Genomic DNA, 6,000 nt, shown 5'->3' with positions numbered 1-6,000 from the left:
GGAGTATTAATAACCAAATAATGAATTTATATTATATAAGAAACCAACAATAACTGAAGATGAATTTTTTAAATAGAAAAATATGGCTTTCTTGTGTATGTTAAAATGTTCATGTTCCAATGAAGTGGAATAGCTAGAGAAGACCAGATGATAAAAGAGATCTCTTATTGATAATCCAAAAAGTACATATAAATTGTAGGCAGGTACACGGTCAAATAAAGAATAGTCAATATATATTACTTAAATACCTCCTTTGTAATGGACTATTTCATACAATAGATTTTTTTTTTTTTAAAGATTTTATTTTTTCCTTTTTCTCCCCAAAGCCCCCCGGTACATAGTTGTGTATTCTTCGTTGTGGGTTCTTCTAGTTGTGGCATGTGGGACGCTGCCTCAGCGTGGTCTGATGAGCAGTGCCATGTCCTCGCCCAGGATTCGAACCAACGAAACACTGGGCCGCCTGCAGCGGAGCGCGCGAACTTAACCACTCAGCCACGGGGCCAGCCCCCATACAATAGATTTTTTTAAACCTGGTTTTTCAGAAAAGCTTCAGGTTGACAGCAAAATTGAGGAGAAATACAGATATTTCCCATATACCTTCTGTCCTCAAGCTTGCATAGCCTCCCCTGTTATCAACATCCCCCACCAGAATGCTACATCTGCTACAATTTGATGAATGTAGACAGAAACATCAAAATCACTCAAAATCCATAGTTTATACTATTACAGTTCACTCTTGGTATTGTACATTCTTGGATTTGGACAAATGCACAGTGACATGTATCCATCATTATGGTATCTTATCATACAGAGTAAGTTCACTGCCCTAAAAATCCTCTTTTTATTGTTTCCTTAGCTTTGCCTTTTCCGGAGTGTCGTATAATTGGAATCCTACAGTATGTAGGCTTCAGACTGGCTTCTTCCACAGTAATAGGCATTCAGGGTTCTTCCATGTCTTTTCATGACTTGGTAACTCTTTTTCTTTTGGGGATAGGTAACAGTTTATCCATTCAGGACATCTCGATTGCTTCCAAGTTTTCACAATTCTGAATAAAGATGCTATAAACATCCATGTGCCGGTTTTTGTGTGGCCATAAGTTTTCAACTCTTTATAAATACTAAGGAGCATGATTGCCAGATCATAATGTACGAGTATGTTTAGTTTTGTAAGAGACTGCTAGGCCATCTTCCAGAGTGGCTGGTACCATATTGCATTTCCACCAACAATGAATGAGAGTTCCTGTTGCTCCATTCCCTCATCAGCATTTAGTCTTGTCAATGTTCTGGTTTTTAGCCATTCTAATAGATGTGTAGTGGTATCTCACTGTTGTTTAAATTTGCATTTTCTTGATAACATATGATGTGGAGCATCTTTTCATAAGCTTTTTTGACATCTGTATGTGTTCTTTGGTGGGGTGCCTGTTAATGTCTTTGACCCAGTTTTTAATCAGGTTGGTTGTTGTTTTATTGTTTACATTTTAAGAGATCTTTGTATATTTTAGATAACAGTCTTTTATTAGATGTGTATTTTGCAAATATTTACTCCCAGGCTGTGTCTTGTCTTTTCATTCTCTTGACATTGTTTTTCACATAGCAAAAGTTTTTCAATTTAATGAAATCCAACTTATCAGTTACTTCTTTTATGGATTGCACTTTTTGTATTGTTTTTTAAAAGTAATTGACATACCCAAGGTCATCTAGATTTTCTCCTAGGTTATTTTGTAGGTGTTTTATAGTTCTGCATTTTACATTTAGGTCTCTGATCCATTTTGTGTTAATTTTTGTGAAGGGTATAATGTCTGTGTCTAGATTCTTTTTTTCTTTTCTTTTCTTTTTTTTTTTTTTGGTGAGGAAGAGTGGCCCAGAGCTAACATCAGTGTCAGTCTTCCTCTATTTTGCATATGGGTCACTGCCACAGCATGGCTTGATGAGTGGTGTATGTCCTCACCTGGAATCCGAACCTGTGAACCCAGGCTGCTGAAGCGGAGTGCGCCAAACTTAACCACTACTCCACCAGGCCGGCCCCTCTAGATTCACCTTTTCGCATGTGGATATTCAGTTGTTCCAGAACCAGTGGTTCAAAAGACTATGCTTTCTCCATAATATTGCCTTTTCTTCTTGATCAAAGATCAGTTGACTCTGTTTATGGGGGTCTATTTCTGTGCTCTTTATTCTGTTGCATTGATCTCTATGTCTGTTCTTTCGCCAATACCACATGTCTTGATTACTATAACTTTATAGTAAGTCTTAAAGTCAGGTAGTGTCAGTTCCCTAACCTTGTTTTTCTCCTTCAAATTGTGTTGGCTTGTCTTGGTCTTTTGCCTCTCCATACAAAGTTTAGAATAAGTTTGTTGATTACACAAAATAATTTTCTGGGCTTTTGGTTGAGATTGCATTGAATCTATAGATCAAGTAGTACAAAAGGTGTTTTCCCTCAAATGTTTATATATATAGCCTTTAAAACGTGAGTCATACTCAAAAAGTTCTAGATCTGGGCTTTCTAATAAAGCTTTCTGAGGTGGCAAAAATGTCCTATTTCTGCATATGTGAACTGTGCTATCTACTAGCCATACACGTATACTAACATTAGAAATGTGTTTGGTAGGATTCAGGAACTGAATTTTTAATCTAAATTTTAATTAAGTAAAATTTAAATATCAGTGTACTGTATGAATAGCAGATAGCTAGAGCATAAATTCTTAAAGAGTAAATCCTTTGTAAATGAAAGACTAAATTCAGAAAACTGATTAACTCCTGATCTTATTCCTATACCAATCCAAAATTCTATAATTAGTTCTTTAAACGATATATGGGCGTGTGTGTAGCATTTATCAAACATGATGCACTTGATATTTGCATTTTATCAAGTTAAAATAGTTTGAAGTCACAATTCATAATAATTTTGGTTGAATATATTGCCTATAAAAATAAAAATGTGAAGACCTTATTCATATTTTGATGAATGTTAAAAGTTTTTCCCTAACACTTATATTTCTCTCTATATTCTCTTCTTACCTTCTCTAAATTTCTACATTACAATCTCTTACTATAAATACTGACCTCAATTCTCTAGGTAAACTGAGAGATGTACCCATGAATTAAGAAATTTAAAAAATATATTATTAGTTTCCAATATTTTCAACTTAAAATTTTCTCATCAACATTTAAACAGTTAATTTTCAGATATCCACATTAATCTAAAATATATTGCCAATATTGGTGCACACAGTCATAGATTCTCTTACTTTTAGGCATAATGGAAAAATTGATCTTACTTAGTGTGTTTGTATCAACATGGTTTCAAAGGTGTTTTCTTTCTTTCTAGTGAATGTAAATCTCTACTTAATAAATATATTTTTACGTTAGAAAGTGGGGTTAATGTTTTATACATGCAATTCAGTAGATACAAAAAATCACATTTATTTCATTTGAGAATCCAGCAAAAAATTCAAATATGATTTTCTGGCTATCATTTTCTGGGTAGACATTCTTTTTGGTTTGCTTCCCTTGATTGCAGATCAATGGGTAAAAAATCACAGCCAAGTAAGAAATACTGTGAATAATTCACATCTTGAAAACTGATGATAATTGATTTTCTATCAATACAACATTTTAGGCTTTCCTTGGTCATGATAAACTTTGCCTTCAGAATTCAAGGAATAAACATACATTATTTAAAATTTGGATAAATAGTGATTCAATTCATCTGGATTGCCAAAAACACTAGATGAAATATATTCCCAACGATGGAATGATGTGGTTCCTCATCTTGTTTTAATTTATATTCTATATGTTTATATATCTTAAGACTTAAGGCGTAATAAAATATTTTTGATAAATTCTCTATTGCTTTTATCATTATAAATGGGCATTTTAGCAATCATGAAGAAATTTTTAAATGGCATTCTTTTGTATTGTGTATGGCGTATTCATTTCACAAATGAGAAATTTCAGTTAGAGATTTAGTTTAAATTTATGTAACAAAGACAACACAAGATAAAATTTAAGCACTAAGTTTTGGATTTGAATCACCATGTAACAGTGCATTAGAGACACTCACAAATATTAAAGCTGTGGACTGATTTAATGCTGGCCTCAGAATGAGTCATTCACCTCAGCAACATCTGTTGCATAAATATTTCTTTTCCAAAAACTTATGATGACTGAGAGTAGTATAAAGACAAACCGAAATGAGGAATTTATAAGTCTAATCAATTATGAAGTATTAATTTACTTATGATATGCTAAGGATTGTGGAGCATACATCAGAAAATAAGATGTCTTCAGAGTCTAAAATCATACAGGGCTTATTTGTCAAATATCTCTTGAATTCTGGCAAGCACTTTTCAAGCCGTGGTTGAGTGTCTGAGGATAAACCACAATGAACTCATTTATAATGTTTCTTTTATTCTCACAAGCACCTTTCAAGCAAAGGTTGTGTCAGAAATTAATAATAAAAAATTAAATCATTTCATTTCTAGAAAACAAGACTTGGAAAGAACTCGAATTATCTGTAGTCCTCAAATGAATGGCCACTTGACTGGAGAAAAAACAAAATAAATCAAGGAAATATATTATGTTATTAAAATGGCTCATTAAAAATCTTGCCATATTGACCTATGGTTCAAAAACTTAATCCTTAATCAATGTCTATTATAAATAAACAATTTGTGAATAAAAATAAAGGCTATTCTTATATCCTTACTGTATATATGTTGAACTGGTTTAACTACTCATATCATTCATTTGACATCTGTTGATTAAGCATTCACTATATTTATTTTCTGATAATGAAATAAGAACATAAAATTGGGGGCTGGCCCCTTGGCTGAGTGGTTAAGTTCACGCACTCCACTGCAGGCGGCCCAGGGTTTCGTTGGTTCAAATCCTGGGCACGGACATGGCACTGCTCATCAAACCACGCTGAGACAGCATCCCACATGCCACAACTAGAAGGACCCACAACAAAGAACATACAACTATGTACCGGGGGGCTTTGGGGAGAAAAAGGAAAAAATAAACTCTTTAAAAAACCCATAAAATTGTTCATATTGTTTATAAAACTATGGGGGCATATTACCTAACTTGATGCTTTTAATAACATTTTGAATTAAGTAGGTAAAATTACTACTCTTATTTGCTACTGTTGTGGTTCAGATTGGTTAACTGATTTTTGCAAGATCACAGAGCTAGTGATTGATAGCTTTAGACTTTTTACTACTGCTCTGAATAAAGGCTGGAAAATAACCAGAAAGTAGAAGTGGGGAGTGGGAGTGTAAGTAATTTTATGTCAAGGAGCTTGTACTCTTTAAAAGGAAATAAGCCATGTATATACGTAATGAAAACAGAAAACATAATGGGATAAGTGGAAGAAGATGGAAGACTTTACATGCTGAGCTGAGGTGATGTGACGTTAGCCTTTATAAGAGCAATTTTATTTTTATTTTGTATTTAATAAACATTTTATTTTGAGATAATTGAAGAGTCACATGCAACTTTATGACATTTAGAGAGATCCCATGTACCTGTTACCTAATATCTCCCAATTTTGCAGAACTATCATACAATATCTAAAGTAAGATGCTGATATTTACGCAAAGGTGTAGAACATTTCCATTACCACAAAGGTCCCTCATGACGCCCTTTAGTAGCCAAACCCACTTCCCTCCTGCTATCTCCTTTCCTTAAACGATGGCAATCACTAATCTGTTCTCTCTCTGTAATTCTGTCCTTTCAAGAATGTCATGTAAATGGAAACATAAAGGGAATTGGCTTTTTCCACTCATCTGATTCTCTGGAGATTCATCCAGGTCATTGCACACATAAATAGACGCTTTTTTCAAATTGATGAGCAATACTCTATGGCATGGGTGTACCAAAGTTTGCTTAAACATTCACTTGTTAAAGATCGTCTGGTTTGTTTTCAGTTTTTTTGGATATTACGAACAAATCTTCTCTAGTCTTTCAGGAATGAGGTTTTATGTGAATATAGTCTATTTC

Source organism: Equus przewalskii, chromosome 3, assembly GCF_037783145.1.
Source record: "Equus przewalskii isolate Varuska chromosome 3, EquPr2, whole genome shotgun sequence".
In the NCBI taxonomy this organism is placed as follows: Eukaryota; Metazoa; Chordata; class Mammalia; order Perissodactyla; family Equidae; genus Equus; species Equus przewalskii.
This window is presented reverse-complemented; position numbering follows the sequence as displayed.